The sequence below is a fragment of the Pinus tabuliformis genome, chromosome 9 (assembly GCF_031772625.1).
Source record: "Pinus tabuliformis cultivar Carrire ecotype Pingquan chromosome 9, CPIR1, whole genome shotgun sequence".
Lineage (NCBI taxonomy): Eukaryota > Viridiplantae > Streptophyta > Pinopsida > Pinales > Pinaceae > Pinus > Pinus tabuliformis.
This window is the reverse complement of record NC_142307.1, coordinates 1,537,872,584-1,537,892,053: the sequence shown is the minus strand read 5'-3', so window position 1 is coordinate 1,537,892,053 and position 19,470 is coordinate 1,537,872,584. Positions and strand designations below refer to the sequence as shown.

At 37.1% G+C, this 19,470-nt stretch overlaps 1 pseudogene; it reads right to left on the bottom strand.

The window, feature by feature from the left end:
• Positions 1–2,369: 2,369 nt before the first annotated feature.
• LOC149154485 (protein DETOXIFICATION 16 pseudogene) lies at positions 2,370–2,915 on the bottom strand (annotated as a pseudogene).
• Between the last annotated feature and the right edge of the window lie 16,555 nt (positions 2,916–19,470).

The window sequence follows — 19,470 nt, the reverse complement described above, 5'->3', positions numbered from 1 at the left end:
CCTCTTCATCATTTAAAGACCACACTCCGAGTTCTTTGAACCTTCAATTAATCAACGCATAATCACCATATGTTATATGATCTGGATACTTCAAGGACCAACAGGTGTATCAACCGAAGATTCTGGTAACCCCACCAATATGTTAGTAGCTCGGTCATAAATTGCCTTTGAGAAAACTTTATGAAAATAAACAAAATATTTTATCTTCTCTTCAAGAGCTACACCTGTCACTGTTCGAGTGGTTATGAAACACATGTATGATCTCACTGCCTGAGTTTGAGACCTTCTTTCACCATTAACTGACCTCATCATCAAAATTCATTGTTTTTCCACAAAACAACATTCTACAGCAGTTTCGTAGCGCGCTACGAAACTGCTGTAGATGTCAAAACAGAACCTATGTATCTTTGAAGCGTTTTCTACTTAGATCCATGATCTCTTCAGACATTTGTACAGCTATTAGGAACCTAAATAGTTTGAAGAAGATGAAGCTTGCTTCTGCCATTACATATCACAGCCAACTTGACTAGCATCAAACCAATAAAAGCTTCATAAATCCCAACTGGAACATAAAGTCGGTGTAGTATTCCTTGCTGTCTTCAAATCTTCAAATGAGGTGATCCTTTGGAATGTGAGCCACTCACTGCCATCTTTAAAAGGTGATATGTCATACAGCCTCTGATATAAAGTGCAACCCAGTGCCCATAGATCGTTTCCAGTTTGTTTGAGTTTTCCATCCTCATACCATTTAGCGCAGCTAAGGCCTTCGACTTACTGTATACAAAATAGCCCTTTCCAACTCTAAAAATCATCTTCACCTGAAACTGTAATATGAATTTAAATAAAAAGACTCATAACTGGCGTAGAAAGGAAAACATTTAAAGAGTATATTCCGGTCACCATTATTTAGCAAAGTGCTCCAGCTTCTCTAATATAAATTGCACAGCCTCTGACCATTCGTGCAACACCATGGCATTCAACTGCTGGATGTCTGAATTCTCCCAGCAACAAGGTATTGTAAGCAACAGAGGAAATATAGTTCTTCATGGGCAAACTTATATTCCGCTTCTTGAGACTCTGTTTTTTTTAAAGGCCATGAAAAACTTGGTTAATTTAATTCTCAAATTTCAGAGCTGTGATATGAGCCGGTGAATTAAGTAAAGCCGAGGATCCATTTGTTTCTTCTGAAAGCCACCTAGATCTTCTCTGTAATATATTATGAACAAATGAACTCCCTTTCTGAGAAAACACATCAGATAAAGTATTTACTGCTTAGAAGATATCATGAGGTTAGGCACGAGTTGCAAACGAACCGCCAGATGGAGATTCACTGGTTTTGTTGTCTGCTACTTGAATTCTCCGTCATCCAATTGTCTCGATTCTGTAGGCCCTTTCTTATGCGCCCCTTAACATCATTCACGGTCATGAGGATTCGATTTAGCATGATACCGAGGACGTGGACGTATATAGATCAGCCAAAAAGGCTAAACCTAACTCCTTCCGCGCCATCTGTATTATGACTCACGTCGGTGCCAAACCAATGACCTAAAATTTCGTTCTTGCTTAAAAGTGCATGATGTCCACATTAAATTACATTTAACTTTTATCCTCAGATTGCTCAGATAGTTTACGAGGACAGAGCGAAAGTCTTGAACGAAAAGAACCCTGTTCGGATGGCGCAGGTGTATATGAATCAACGAACCATTTGAGAATTAATGCATTTACATTACCCCTTTGGAGATTCACTCAATTGAAGAAAACAAACAATTAATGACCAGATCAAGTATTCAAGGATGTCACTCAATTAGCGACAACCAAATCATTGATACTATTGCGTTCATATTATTCCAGTGATCTCATGCTTCAAACATTGCACTTGGACTCTTTTAGAACTACATTTTTCATATCTGCCTTCGCCTCCGCCATATGGATATTGTCGGACAAAAAGATACAAGTAATGCAGCGGCCTTAGCTCTTGAAAATCCCCCTTGTCCTTCTACAGTTTTCGCTCTGTTTGCCTTTGATAACGCGAGTTCAATCCTCCATAATAGTGTAAGAGGTTCGAAAACATATGATAAGCCAGAAGATTGGCGACTAAACCATAGACACTGTGATCATCTCCATAAACTGGTTTTTTCCATAAAAGGCTTGATAATTCGCTATGCATGGTTTTGAACAAAATCCCTTACTCCACAAAGTAGTTCAACTCTTAATAGGGGTAATCTCTGTTCACAAGTGCATACCTTGGAATATGAATGCGAAATCTCTGAAGGCGCTCTGATCAACTTCTTTTGAGTGCTCCCATATATCCTTTTCTGTGCAGCAGTGATAAATTTTTGATAAGATTTTCCTTTGTTAGCGCAATGTTCTTAGCAACAGAACAGGTGCTCAAATGCCGAAGGTCCCCTACCGCCAACATGCAGTGAAAAAGCTAAAATGACAGCTATAGGCATGCCAACCACATAGTATGCCCCAAGGTTTGCATAGGCACCCAACGTTTGCCATCCACATCCTCTAGCAATACCTGATAGAACACCTTGGATGGCATCCATAAATGTTGAGGGTACAAGCAGTGGCATAATGATTGAAATGCATTCATCTACCTCTACTTCATTGCTATAAACATAGCCCCATACATTTCTGATAGAGAATAAGATATATCTTATCATAAGAGCCTCATTGACTGCCATACAAACCCCGACACACACTGATAACTGTGCAGTGCGGGAGCGTCCAGCTCCTAGTTCATTGGAAACTCGTGTACTTACAGCAGCACCCACGCCAAAGGGGATCATATATGCAACTGCATGAGTGCTAAGACAGATGGAGAGAACTGATATCTCAAATTCAGGCTTGGGCAACAAACCGGAGAAGAGAACAAGCATTTCAAAAGACCAGTATTCCAAGCAACGCATTACTGCAGATAGAATAGTAAGCTTAAGAAAGTTTGTAATGTCATATAAAGCTTTCCTTGAGAAAGATGTCCATGTCTTCTTGCATGCAGGGGAAGATTTAACATAAATTGATAGAAGTGCCACATTTAGCCAATTTGAAATGCTATTTGCAAGCGCAGCCCCTTTATTACCTAATCCAACTTTGAACACCAATACCCAACAAACGGGAACATGAACTTTATCATAAATATTTTTCAAATCTTTCAATCCATTGTGGCGCCCTGCTTTGTGAAAGAAGTTACAGATTGTGAAAAGACAATCCCCAAATATCAAACACTCCATTACTTATAACATTTAATAGATTCTTTGTCTAGAGGATTCAACACAACATCTCCTGCAAGTCTCCCACATTAGTATGTACATCTTTCACAATCACCCATGAGCCAGAATTCAGAGATAACTCCCTTAATGTATTTGATGGCAATCCTACAATAGCTGTATCATCATAAGGTGTCTCCTTGAACATACTGCCACTGCTCTTATCAACATTCCTGGAGGGAAGAAGAACTCTGTACAATAAGCATGCTAGAATTTGGACTTTCACTGAAAACTCAAACAAATCCCCAGTTTCGTAGCACGCTACGAAACCACGCAAACAGGTAGCGCTGCGAAACTGCTAAAAAGAATTCTGGCGCTGCGAAACTGCTCTGACTTTAAGCCAAGCTAAAAATTTTTTACTACAGCATTTTCAGTGATAACACAATGGAAACTAGATATATAAAGAATATATTTTATTAAACAACACCTGTGAAGGGAACACATAATGTTACCAGCCCCCCTCTATGGGTTGGGTTGTTGGCTGTCCTTAATGTCTTTAGATTTTGTAGAGTTCCTCTCATCTATAATCTGTAAAACCTAACAAACAAAATGTTTGAGCTCAATGAGAATTCAAATAAAAAATAAGATGGTGTGCAACAATGATAATAATTAGAGCTACAATAGTGAGTGCAACAATAAAAATGATCAAAAGTGAAGGATGAATGTAAAACCCTTCTATTTATAACAAAATATTAGGTTATTCTTGAATAATGGGAAATAATAAAATATTATTAACCAAATTCTAGAATTAACCATTTGGAATATTTTATTATATTTGGTTGGAGGGAAAAAGTATTTAAATTGGTTAAATACTTTTATTTAGAAATAATAAATAATAAATTATTTATTTCTTGTCTCAAGAAATATGGTTAAGGAATAATAAACAAATAATTATTTATTTAAGTATTCCTATGGGCTTTAGTCAAACTTGACAAGGAATAATAACTAATTAATGATTAATTAATTATTCCTAGAGAAAAATAAGATAATTAATGATTTATCTATTTATTTCTCATAATTGGGTCAAATATGACAAGGAATATTAGTTAAACAATGGTTTATTTAATTATTCCTAGAAGATAATTAAATAAATAATGATTTATTTAATTATTCTTCATGGGTTTAACTACAAATAAGTTAACAAATGTGGTTTATTAAGTAATTTCTTATAGTGAAAGAAATGTTACTGTGGTAAAATTGGCCTTACATGGTGCACTTCGATCCATCTAGAAAATCATGGCTAGATGATCAATTTTTTGGTGATAACAGGTGTAGTAATAATGCATAGAAACAATCATAACATACTAAGGTGGAGTTGAAAAGTGTGAAATTTCAGTATTTCTCTTTTTGTACGTGGATCTTATGAAGACAAGTCGCGTGTATACTTGAGTTCTAAACTACACATTCGTGTATATTTTGGTTTGATGAAGAAATAATGAGATAGACTCGGGTAGAGGGTCTGATATGGTTCAGTCCATTATCAATTGTCCTTTTTGTTTTGATGGTTGATGATTACAGTGTGTTGATGCTATTTAGAAGTGCTTTTGGCCTTAATAAGTTGTTGATGACTTGATGTATAATTGGTTGATGATGATGCCTTGATTATTCTTACTGATATATGAAATGATCAGATCTGGCAATGAAAAGTTGGCACAGGTTCAGGGGGAGCATTTGCTGTGCTTCTAATAATGAATTGTTGAAGTCCTTGCTATCAATGGTGATGATGCTTATGTTTATGAAGTGTTTAAATGATGCATCATGCTATGTTGTGGTCATGGGTTGCCTATGATGAAATCACAGATGATACTTATATATTTATTGAGCCACATAGTTGTTTTGGTGCTACTAATGAGATTTATGGATGACTCTTTTGATGATGCATATAGTACATATGTTATATTTCTTACATGGTGATATTCATAAGTTCAAGGAGAAAAACAAATCTTGAGTACACAGCTTCATTATTTGACGATGATAAGTGTTACTCATTACTTATATGCTTCTGTCATCATGCCTTCAAAGATGCATAAATTTCATATGATGTAGTTATGGATGAGGATTCCTATAGTTCTTGGCTCTCACATGGTATATTGTTTGAGGATTGTTTCTTTTGATGGTATCAAGGAAGTTTGACAAATGATTATGAGATCATGGTTTAATTTTCTCATTGATGAGAAGCTAGATACATATTACTATCTCTATGATGAAATTTGAAACCCCACTGTGTTTGGGAAGTTGATGTATTAATAATGTCAAATGTGCAAACCCTCTTTGATTAGGTGATTAAAGTCAGTATGAGTCCTTGGTGATAGGAAGTTCATACTTAGTTGAGTTATAGATTCATGTTCTTCGTTTGAAAATATTTCTGAAGATTCAACATGTACTTAGGGGGAGCATGGGAGCTTTGGTCTTCCCTTTTCCCTTGATGTCAAAGAGGGAGAGTATCTTGGTTTTTTAATAATTTTTATTTGGTGTATCTAACAAGTTTCTATAGGTTGAGGTTATCAAAACCAACATGGTTGCCATCAATTCCAAAGGGGAACATTGTTGGCATTATGATGCATGTGTTGTCCTTGATGGAAACTCACTTGTAAAAGAATAAGCATATGGTAACTAGATGAATCCATAGGTCAGTTCAGAGGTGACAGAGTGATGGAACATAATAATAGAATTATGGGACAAAGGTTTACAGATTAGAATCAAAATTTTGATAAAGGTGAATATTTGAAGATCTATGCATGGGTTCGTTAGAGCCAAGTCGTGTATACATGTGAGTTTAAAGAAGAAAAGGCGCGTACAGTTTCCGCACCATGGTATTCTAAATACGAAGGGTACTTACCATGGTCTTTCCCTGTGGTATTGAGCCCAAAAATGATTGTTTTAATCCTGTCTAAGAAAACCATTGGCTGGAGTATGGTTTTGACCTGTGGCATTGAAAAAGGCTAAACTATATAAGGTGGTGAATATCAAAATGTGTAAGGTGTGCAAGTGATGGAAATATTATCAATAGTTAGATCTAAAGGAAATATGCATGTTATGGGTTTTTGATGCTTTGTTTGATATAAACTAATTATGCACCGATGAATACAATGATGGATCAGGATCATGAGACCTGAAATGAATTTCCATTGTATGATCTACTCATGGATTGACTAGATCTAAGTATTGATGCATGTTTTTATCTCTAAATATTATGATCTGGGTCTTTCTGAAGTTCTGAAGAGTTGCACAATTTTAGGTCAAAATTTGCAGATCTGTACAAAGGTTGGTCTCGGTGAAGTCGTGTATACACTCAGGTTCATTTCTTCAAAGACGTGTATATAAAGGAAGGGTTTATGTTCATAAATGACTGATCAACTTGGTCAGTGCTGGTGTATCCCTGTTGTTTATCAATGATGTCCTCATGCTGATCTAGGTTGAGTGATAATGTCTGAAGTAGAATTGATTGAATGATGAAGTTGAATTTGGTTACATTTTGATTGGTTAAAAAGATTATTGATGTTGCTAACTGTATGAGTGTTCTGTATGCTAACAAAATATTTAGAATAACCCTGGTCAACTCTGTGTCTTATTCAGAACTACAAGTTTATAGTATATTGAGATCTGTATGCATGTTACTCTATAGAAAAGACTGTATACATGCGGGTTGCCTTAAGTGAAGTAGTGTATGCACGTTGGCATATGAATGATCAGGATTGCAGTTAATTTTATGTGTTTATGCAGTATTGTGAGTTCAGTCTTGTGTTCTGGTTACAATGTTCTCATTGTTCTATTTTAATTAAGTTGGTGTTTGCTTCAATTGATATAAAAGTTGTGATGTATTAAAGCAGGTGGATCCAATGTGAAAATTTATGAAACATGGTCCACGGATGTTGCTGAAGGTTGGAGTCTTCAGTGAGGAAGTTGAAGCTTCCTGCTAGTAGTAGCTGGTAATCATATTAGGGGGTTGGAGCTCCCTTCCAGGAGGAGCTGGAGAATGATTAAAGGTTGTAGCCTTCTCTATGTGGGTGCCTACATACTGGTATGAGTTTTCACTAGTACAAGATTGTAAAAATATTTTTCTTTATATTAAAAAGAAGTTAGAGATGACAGCAACAGGTGGTTTTTTCCCGCATTAGGTTTCCACCTTAAATCTCGGTGTTCATGTGTGTTTCTTATGTGTGATGGTTTATTTTGTTTTTACTACACATGGTTATTTTCTATCTAATGTTTAATAAAGTACTGATGCACTAGCTGAAGATAAACAAATGATGAATTAACTTAAACATAATTTTATTGGATGTACACTAGTTGTCTTAAGAATAGTCGCGCACACAAGTGGGTTCCTTTTAGTAAAGTCGTGTACATAAATCAGAATATGAAATGAAAAGTTTATTGATTTGAAATTACTAATTCACCCCCCCTCAGTATTTTTCCCAACATTAGGCCTAGGAATCCTTGACTAGTGAATGGTAGGATATACAATAAATCCTAGAGACTAGGAGACAATAAAATTCCTCATGGTGTAGGTGGAGAGATCTGGAGGATTCCATGCTTGTTTAGGGCCTAGTGATCCGATGGGAATTGCGGTAAAGCTTGAGGAAACTTGAATCGGTTTTTTTGTGAGTCCCAAATTCATGCATGGAATATGGTATGGGGAAGATTGGCTAAAATAAATATTTGGTTCAACCCAATCTATGGTCGGGTGGTATGTGGAATTCCCTGAATTGGTTGGATTTCCATATGTTAATAAGAGCTATTTTCCTCTTGTGATTTATGTGTACATGTACTTGTTATTATGAGACTTTAATGGTTGTTCTATTATTTCTATTCTGCTAGTTATATGTTGGTTATAAGCATGGTTTTATGACAAATCTTAGTCATGGCTCTTATCATGTTTTAATTAATGAATGAATGATGGATGTATGACCTAATACGTGATAATGTAACTATTGTGATAAGAAAACAATGCTTCTTTACGAATATTAGATAAGTATGAGACCCCTATGCTCATATTTGTTGTTATGACCTGTAGATTACATATTTGTGACATGTTTGATAAAATTCCTATCATGGCTAGTAGGGGTCAGATCAAGTACTTGTACTAGTGATTGTATTAGTAGCCTTATTCCATTATTATTTATCATTTTTGAAAGTTTCATGAGGTTCTTGGAAGTGGCCTGAGACCTAGCCCTGAAAATGTGGCTTAAATCCCGCGGTCACAGACATCAAAATGGGAAAAAAGGACTAAAATTTCTCCCTTGTAGGCATCATGCATTTGACTAGAGGGTTTGAGTCAAAATCAAGCAGCGTTGTGCCAACATTTGGGAGATCAGGGTATTGAAAAAGGGGTTTAATTCAGGGTCTGGGCACTTGGAAGGGTGGTTTAGCCCTTGGGGTTCCTATAGCACCTAATAGGGAAGTCATTAAGGGTTTTGGTTTGTCAATTCTATAGAAATTCCTTGTAGATTCAAACCTACAGATTGTAATATGCTAGAACAACTGAATTGAATTTATTCTACTCATTAGAGAAAACAATAATTGAGTGATGAAATCACAAATCGTAAAAGAGAAAGAATTCAATCACACATAACACAATAATTCTATGGGGAAATCCACGGCTAAAAACCTCTTCTATCTATATATTGCACTAATCAGAAAATATGAGAAGATTACAATGATTTTCTCAAGCCCAAGCAACCTCCACACTATCTTAATTTATCTCACTACTTCACAAACATGATCCAATTAATACTTAGCTAAATTTACTTCTTTCCAAGCTCCAATTTCCTTACATAGTTTCCTAGGGAATTGGCCCATATTTAATTTGGAAATTCCTCATCCATAACTATGCAATCCATCATATGCCTTCCTGTGATTTCATGAACCACTTGTAAAATTTAGATGATTATATAATTGATAGTACACTGTCCCTAAAATCCAATCTCAATTGGGTCTTTCTCTGATCTGACATGCACGAGTTAATTATGAGTGAATCTTCAGTTTACTGGTTGAGCAGTTTTGGTTACACCCTACTACTACAAGTTACACTCCACTATTGGATCTCCCACTAATTCCTCAATCAATTGGAACTAGTTTAACTTAGTTTAACTCAGTTAAACTGAATTAAATAATTACAACTCAAAATAACTTAACCCGGGCCCCTAAACTTTAGGAACCCCTCTACATGAATCTAGATAGACTCCCAACTTGAATTAACTGAGCCAACTAAGTAAAATTAACTTAGTTAACTATTACAAGTTTCTATGAGAATTATAATTACAATTTAATTCCTAATTTAATTGAAGGAAAAAATTAAATTAGGATTTTCTTGTTTCATTTTTCAACACTTCCTCTCAACAAGAAAGGTATTATCTACTACCTTGATCTGCCTCTATGAAACTCAAATTTGGATATTAACAATGTCTTTGTCAAAATATCTTCTTCTTGCTCCTCTATAGGAATGTACTCCAGCAACATGATTCTCCTCTACACACAATCTCATAGATGGTGATACTAAATGTCGATATGCTTGGACTGATCATGAAAAACTAGATTCTAAGAGAGTTTATACAACTATGTTTGTCAAAGTAAATCACTGTAGGATCCATCTGCTGACTAAATAACCCAACAAGGATCTTCCTCATCTAGATAGCCTCACAAATTGCTTGACTAGCAGTCATGTGCTCTACTTTTTTTGAGCTGAGTGCAATTGATCTCTACTTCCTGCTGTACCAAGAAACTATTGTGGACCCAATACTGAAGATTCCCCCTAATTTTCTCCTCCTTTTGGATGGAATCCCTACCCAATCTACATTTGTGAAACCTTGAAGCTTCGCTCCCTCTGTGCATCTGTACCAAACACCAAACTAAGTGGTGCCTCTAAGGTATCTCAACACATATTTAGCTTCCTTCCAATAAATTTTGGTTGGCCTAACCATGGATTGAATAAGTTGGTTAACTGAAAAACACATGTTCATTCGTGTGTTCACCAAATACATAAGTGAACCCACATGATGTCTATAAATAGTAGCCTTCACTACTTCACCTAAAGTAGAATCTTCCTTCCTCCAGATACCTACTAGAGGAGTCTCCATGGGTTTTCTTCTCTCCATGTTGAACTTCTTTAGTATCTCGTTGGCATACTGGAAATGAGAGACAAAAAATTCCTCATCTCCTTGACATACTTCCATACCAAGAAAGTAATTCATGAGCCCAGGTCCATCTTTAATTCTCTTGCAAGATCCTCTTTATAAGATTTTATCATATTCTCATCACCTGTTAGAATCAAATCATCAACATATAATACTATAATCAACAATTTAACTTCAACCAAAATATGGCAAAGGTTCGCATTTGCTTTAATTTTGGTGAAGCCCAACCTAGTGAAATAGATATCAATCCTAGTGTACCAAGCATGGGGTGCTTGTTTTAGTCCACACAATGCTCGATTGAGTCTGCACACATGTGACTCTCTATTGGAGGTCTCAAATCCTTCCAGTTTCTCAATATACACCTCTTCCTCAATCATGTTGTTGAGGAATGTTGTCTTTACATCCATCTGATGTATCTTCCATCCCATATGCATTGACAGTGCTAGAATAGATCCGATTGATGAATACCTTGCTACTGGAACAAAGGTTTCATTTTAATCAATTCCCTCCACTTGAGATAATCCTCTTTCCACAAATATGGCCTTGTGTTTCTCCACACTCCCATTGGTTGCTTGCTTTACCTTGTAAAGCCATTTGGAACTCACCACTGTCTTGTCTGTTGGTATTGGGACAGCTTCCAAACATTGTTTATGATAATAGAGTCATACTCCTCAACCATGGCATCAACCCATACTGGTTGTTGCAATACTTCCTTGAATGAGGATGGCTCAACCTCTACACATTCGCTCATCAGAGACATGTACCCATTGTACTGATCTGGTGACCTCCTTTGCCTACCCTGTGATGTTGGTGCTCCCACATTCTCTCTAGCATCATGCATCAATCTGTTAGCCTCTCTGGTGTGCTTCCTTCCATCTCTGGAAGTCTTTGCATGAGTGGGTGCTTCCACTCTTTGCTCCTCTGCATGTGGCTCCTCCACATCATCCTGAGGTTCCTCCTTTGGAGCTAAATGCTCCTCATCTGCATGTAACTTGTTATGAAACCAGCTCAAGAAAAGATAGAAAAGATAGATCAACGCCTTAGAATTCAGCCTCTTCGAGGGGGCAACCTCCTTTACATTACATAAATGAAAAATTCTTGGATGATACAAATGAAAAGACCTCCTTTCTATATATAGGAGTCTAAGGGGTAACATAATCAGAGCCGACATAATAATAATAATGTAAGGGAACAATAATAACAATAGTGGGCTTCTATGTGGCACAATAGTAACAATATGGGCACTACATGGGTACATCAATATAATAAGTGGGTTATACTAACAACAATAGGGGGTTACACTAGTAGTATAGGGGCATAACATGCCCCTCTCCTTCAAAAAGCGTTGTCCTCAATGCTTGAGTAGTTCTTGATGCTTCTGTATAAAATTATTGTCCTCCCATGTGGAATATTCAGCGGGTAAGTTCTTCCACTTGATGAAATACTCTGAAATTGATCGATTTCGTAGCTGTCGGGTTCTTGTTCCTGTGACTGCTCCAGGTTCCAATATGATTTTTCCTTCCTCTTCAATTTCTGACAATATTGCTTGAATTGGGATCTTTTGCAACTTTTGAATAAGTGGCCATACTTCTTCATCCTTCTTCCATTCATCCCTTGCTTCGTTTATCCAATTTGGTTGGATAATATAAATAGCAAAAAACAATGCTTCCACATCCTCATCCTTGAAGAGTATTCTCATTCGGTAAGGTCGCCATTTTTTAAATGCATGTAGTATTGCCAACATTTCCTTCTCATAAATAGCTTGCTTGAGATGTAGCAGTAAAAATACCCAATCACCTACATCAAAACATTTTTCACTATGATGTTGATCTACCTGTTGTTTCGTTTGATTTTGCACCGAAGTGGCGTTATCCTTTAAAAGTTGGAGAACTTGTTGTTGATGCTCGATGTGATCTTTCTCTGCTTGAACCTTTTTCTTCTTGATATGTCCTTCTATCTTTTGAGGAGTGGTAATTTCTTCCCGTCCTTTACAATATATGGTTGGATTCATTTCTTGATGCTCAATGTGATCTTTCACTTCTTGAACATTTTTCTTCTTGATGTGTCCTTCTATCTTGATAGTTTGAGGAGTGGTAATTTCGTCCATTGAATTACAAGATATGGTTGGATTCATTTCTTCTTTCTCGATGTGATCTTTCACTACTTGCACCTTTTTCTTCTTGATATGTCCTTCTATCTTGAGAGTTTGAGGAGTGGTAATTCTTTCCAATGCTTTACAAGATATGGTCTGATTCATTTCTTCTTTCTCTAGGGTGGTGTCCTGGCGTATATCCTCTTCTTTTGATGTTTCTTGATCCTTTTCTTCCTCCTCTTCATATTCTATGTAAAATAATTTCTTCTCAGCACACCTATGACCTTTAGTGCATTTGCTATCACAATTGTAACAAAGCCCTTTTTCTCTTTTTTCTTCCAATTGTTGTGGTGTAACCCTTGTAGGTTGTGGAAGGTTGGGAGAAAAAACACTTCCATCTTTATAGTTGTGAGGGGTATGCTTCCTGGTTTCCATAATTTTTCTTTCCATTATGTCACAAAGCCCTTTTACTCTTTCCAATTGTTGTGGTGTTGCTCTAAAGAAGGTGTTGCTCTTTGTATCCTCATAATGTGCTATCATTTCCTCCGTGAAAATTGACCACGTAACAAGTTTTTTACGAGAACAAAGGCCTTCATACCATAAAAATTGATCTGGTTCTAAATATGAAGATGCAATACATACCTTTTGTAACAGTTGTACACCATGTAGATCAAAATATTGCTCCATTTGAAGTATCCAATTTACCGGATCCTTGCCATCAAACTTCCTCATCTTGCTTTTTCTTGATTTTAGGAGCTCGACCTTGAAACTACTGTAACTCTGTCCTTTTCAATCACCTAGTTCTGAATTTGTGATCTGCAGTAGCCCTCTGTGTCCTCTTTCCAATGCCATAAGTCTGACCCAAATTGGATTCTCCAAGGAAGAGATATGTGAAATCTCCCACAGTGACTTGATTATAGACTAGTTCAGTAGAGCGAACTTGTACGACGTGCCACGAGTCACTGTTTCAACCTTTGGATCTGAAAAACACCCACAAGAAACTACTGTCCGTCGTCTTTCTGTACCTTCTTACGAAACTTCAATCCGATCCCCAGAGAGAAAGTTATGACGATTTTCCCCAGGTCACCTGTTTTGAATGTAATTCAGGAGTCTGCAAAAAGACCAACTTACTCAGATCATATCTCCGCAAATATTGCGCGACAAGCTCTGAAATTTGGACCAAAGGTTCAACGCAATTTCTTCTCAAATGGGTTTTTTTTTGCGACTTCTGAAACGTCACAGAAAAAAAGTTATAGCGAAAATGCCACGCTGACCTCTTTGGAGCAGCGAAACCCTAGAATCCAAAGCTCTGATACCAAATGTTATGAAACCAGCTCAAGAAAAGATAGAAAAGATAGATCAACGCCTTAGAATTCAGCCTCTTTGAGGGGGCAACCTCCTTTACATTACATAAATGAACAATTCTTGGACGATACAAATGAAAAGACCTCCTTTCTATATATAGGAGTCTAAGGGGTTATAACATAATCAGAGCCGACATAACAATAATAATGTAAGGGCACAATAATAACAATAGTGGGCTTCTATGTGGCACAATAGTAACAATATGGGCACTACATGGGTACATCAATATAATAAGTGGGTTATACTAACAATAATAGGGGGTTACACTAGTAGTATAGGGGCCTAGCATAACTGAATCTCCCTCTCAAGGGAACATCTCATAGACTTCTCTTCATCAAACTTCACATCTCTATGAACCACTGTCATCTTGTTGGATGGAAGGTACACCCGATAGTTGTGAGGTGTATCAATGTATCCAAAAAATATGCCCAATTCAGTTTTTGGATCTAGATTTTTTTGTGAATCCTTGGTAACATTACAATAGACTGATGAACCAAAGATCCTGAAGTGTGCCACATCTGGTTTCTTACCTGAAAAAAAATTCTTTTGGTGTACTCATCCCAAGAATTCGATGAGGGCTTCTATTATGCAAATAAATAGTTGTGTTTCATGCTTCAACCAACAAGTGTAACGGTAGTCCCTGATCATGTAACATCACTTGTGTAGCTCCCACAATACTTCTATTATTCCTTTCAGCCACCCCATTCTTTTGTGGGTTATGAGGTGCTATTAACTCCCGTCGAATACCCTCTGATGCACATAATTTCTTGAATTCATTTGACACATATTATCCATCATTATTACTTCTTAGAGCTTTAACTTTCTGGGAAGTATCTTTCTCATCAAGTTCTTTAAATTCACAAAATCTAGCGAATCTCTAATATTTATTCTACATGAAGAAAATCTAACACTTACGATAAAAACCATCAACAAATATTACATAATACATGTTCTTGGATGTGGATTCTGTTGAGAAATGTCCACACACATCTGAGTGAACTCGATTAAGGATCACTTGGGCTCGACCATCTTTGTCATGAATGGAAGCTTTGGTGTACTTCCCCAATGTACACCCTTTGCATGTGTCTCTCTAGTCTAGTGCACCCTTGGGAAGTCCTGTAGAAATTTTTTGCATGATCTTCAAGGCTCCATGGTGCAAGTGACCCAATATTCTATGCCACAACTCATTGATGTCTCAGCTCTACAACTTCTCTGCTTTTGTGCTCAAAACAGTGTAGTATTCTACATCCAATTTGTAGAGGTTATTCACCCAAACCCTGATCCACTTCACCTGTCCTGACTCTATGCGATGAAGGAAAGCCTTTCCCTTGCTAAATATCACATCATAGCCACGATCCTCCAACATGGTAACTAACACCAAATTATTCTTCGAACCCAAAGCATACATGACATGTTTTAATGTGAGGGGAGAACTAGACTCCCTCTGAAATGTAATAGTACCATTTTCAATCCTGCTATACCTCCCACCATCTCCCATCTCGATGTGCATTTTCAGGTCCTTCTCCTCCAAGTCACTGAAGAACTCTTTGTTGTCGGTCGTATGGAATGAGGCTCCACCATCCAGGGACCACACAATACCAATCACCAATGTCACCATGTAAGTGATGAGGGTGAAATCCAGTTCGAACTATGAAGCAAGACCTTCACCTGCCGCTCCTCCTGAGGGCTTCTTACCGACCTTCGTTTGTGGATACTTGGTGGCATAGTGTCCCAGCTCGTGATAGTGAAAGAATTTAATCTTTGACATGTCCTTATTCTTGCTGCCCTGACTAGAATCTGATTTGGAATGGGATGACTTCCCCTTCCCTTTCTTCACCTTTATAGATAAGGCACAATTCTCGTCATCATCATGCTTGGATGAGGATCCATCCTTGGTGTTCCGCCGAATCTCTTATTGTACCAAGTCGGACCAAAACCACTCCCACTCTAGTAGCTTCTCCCTCCCATTAATTGAGTTCTGGTAACTATGCCAACTCTTGGGAAGGCCTAGGAGTGCTGGGATCACCATATCATATTTAGCAACTATAACACCGACACTTCCAAGATCATCCCGATATTGGGTGAAATTGGTCAAGTACTTCGGTATTGTGTCACCCTTCTACATCTTAATCTTTCTGAGCTTGTCCTTTAGTTCTAACTACCTATGGTCACTGCTGTTTTGAAATAGGTTCATCAAGGCCTTCCACATTGAAAATGGAGTTTCCTTACCGTGGAGGTTCAAGACAATATGATCTCGAACTCCTTCTAGGATAATCCTTCTCACCTTTTCCACACACTTTATCCACTCTGCCAGATCCTAAGCATCAACTGGCTTAGGAATGTTTTTGTCTATGAATTATTTAAGCCTGATGTCTTCCAACACCACCTCCATGTTGTCCTTCCAAAAAATATAGTTTGAACTACCCTTAAGGGCATATTCGAGTCTCAATCCATAGAACGACATCTTGCTAGATTTGAAGTATGATACTGCAAATTTGATTTCTCCTGCAAAAGACAAACTTGTATTCTCCTCTTCTAAAGTAATTTCAACTCCAATACCATGAAGAAATTCCTTGTAGATTCATATCGCATATTTCAATATGCTAAAAAAATTGACTTGAATCTACTCTACTCATTAGCGGAAATAATAATTGATCAATGAAATCACAAAGCATAAAAGAGAAATAATTCAATCACAAATAACACAATAATTTTGTGGGGAAAGGCACAACTAAAAACCCTTGCTATCTTTATATTGCATTAATCAGAAAATATGACAATATTACAATTATTTTCTCAAGCTTGAGCAACCTATGCACTATCTCAATCTATCTCACTGCTTCACAAACAAGCTCCAACCAATACTTAGCCAAATCTGTTGCCTATCAAGCTCCTATTTCCTTGCACAATTTCCTAGGGAATTAGCCCATATTTAATTCAGAAATTGATCCAGGTGGATATTGGTGGCCACCTACCTATTCCACTTGGACCACCACCATTTTTTCTTCCAGTTTTTCATTTTCCTTATTTGTAGCACAATTTATTATTTTTGGCAATTTTTCAGGTCCTAAACTTACGGAGCCATTTTGAGGCCCCAAAACGATGTTTTTTGGGAAAACTGAGGCCAACATTGGTCCTAGACAATGTTGGCCATTCAAAAGTTGTAGTCCTTAGATAGATCTTTCTAAAGAGGTATTGTGCATGTCAAACGAAGATTGTATGCCAAAGTTACAACCCCGAGAAGTTGATGTACCAATTTACCCAAACGGGGTCCATAGTTTGGTGCTTCATCTCCTAGGGTTAGGTTTTTGGATGTTTAGGGTTTTCCATTGTTTTTGAATAATAAATAGGCCTTTGAGCCTCATTGTAACACAGTTTAGAGGCATGTAGCCACCACATCTCTTCTCAGAGATAAGCTACCATCGCCCGAGCTAGTCTTATTTCCATTCTATTTGTAAGCATATTTCAATATTTGATATTAATTAAATGAGGTGTTATTTCTGCTACATCTCTATATTTATGTTTATATCTATAATTTGGTGTGTTTCTATTTAAATCCGGATCAGTGGTATCAGAGTAGTCTTCTCTTTCTCTGTTTTTCTTTGCATTTCCTAAACGAGGTCAGGATATAGGGAGTTAGGGTTTGATCTAGTTGAACCTTTGCAAGATCAACCTCGCAAACCCCGACGGTTGCCCATGGGGGAAGAAAAGAAAGACGAGGGAGCAGGAGATCCTATCAAAATATTGCTCGAGTAGGCCCTCAAGAAACAAAGGAACATGATGATGGATAACTTTGCCCAGATCCTTCAATGGTTGCCCACCAGCGACGCAACCACATCCAGCAACCAATCTGGAGGCTCCACTCCTTTTAAGGTACAAGTAAACTTTAAAATTCCAATAATTGAGGGCCAAATAGATGTATACATCATAGATAAATGGTTAAATATGTTAGAAGGATACTTTTATGTTCATGATTTTTTCAGCTAGGAAAAGATTACTTTTTCTCTTCTCAAAGCTGCACCCGATGTCAAGGACTAGTGGGAAACCTTCTATGAGCAGAAGAATAAAAGTACGACCTCACTGTTTTCAGCTGCTCCCACTTGGAATTCATTCTAGGACGCCATCAAGGAGAAGTACTACCCTCGCGGGAGCTATGAGGATAAATGCATAAAGTGGACCATGCTGCGGTAAGGAAGGGACCAAGATGTGTGGAGTTTACCAATGTTTTTCATATCCTTCGTAAGAAGTTGGGTATCAAGGATTCTGAGAAACATTTGGTACTTAGGTACCACGACTACCTACATAGATAAATCCAAGACAAGATGGAGTTCTGTTGAAGGCTCAAAAAATCGGGTCTACAACAAGGGGGATAACCACCAGGTCTGGACCTTAAAGCCGCTCCTTTTCCGTTTGGAATAGTGGCTCCGACTAGGGATGATGGGACCAATTTCCCAATCTATTTATGATGTGTGTACTAACGAGATGATGTTTTTCTTTTTTGGGGTTTTATGGGGTGAATGCTTGTTCTAAATCTAATCTTTCTTTTAACTATCATATGCAATCTATTCTAATGAAAGAAAACACCTAACTTTAAACTATCCTGGGAGTATCGTTTCACTTATGCGATCTAAAATAATTTCTAACAGCAATTGGTAATATGAATCATTCAATCACCACGAGAAAAGAATCCATTAAAAATGATTGTTTCGTATAAAAAGTTAGCTGAAACAATTATGAGAAACATATCGCATAAGAGTTATTCATATACTCAACATAAAAAAGTAAGTTATCACCATATAGAAGTGCAATAATGACAACTAAACATTCAGACTTTCATATATCAATAACTGAAAATAATTTATCGGTTGGCACATATGTAAAAAGTATCAGGAGATAAAAATACCATTGGTAATAAGTTCTACTCATGAGCTGCAACAATATATATTTATCTTCAAATCACTCAACATCCACTAAGAGTACAAAAGTGAATTTCAGTAGCAGACATCAAACTCATATAAAAATAAATTTTGTTCCATTCATTTTATCAAAACCTCCTAAGTGGGGGGCAAACTACACGTTTTGAAGAATTGTTTTTGGTAAAACTCTGGACCCCTCTCTAAATGCATGAGAGGGGTTTAAATACTACTCTAATGAAATCTAAAAATAAATATTAGAAAAATAGATGAGGAGGTTTAAACCACCTGCCTCATTTTAAGAAAAAATGAACTAAAACAAAACTAAATTGTATCTATGATAAATCCTGTATCTGATCCTTTAGATTGAAAATGTCCAGCATCGGTTTCAAGAGCGTCGGTTGGCCGACTTCAGCTCTTAACTGTCCTGCAAATATGGCGTTAGCTAGCACTGGCACTATCTTATCAGCAGAGGTTATGAGGCATTTCAAGGTCACCCATTGGCTATGTGGCTTTACCAGGTACTGCCAATATGTGTCCTAATTTAACTTATTTACCTTTTTAATCGCCTCTGCCTTTTCCTCTGCTATTTGTTTCCACTTTGTTTGAAGCTGTTGTGCCTTTGGGAGGAAGCCCGAGGTAGTCTCTGATATCAAATTGACCTTGTGCATATTTTCATTTATGTACTCAATGAC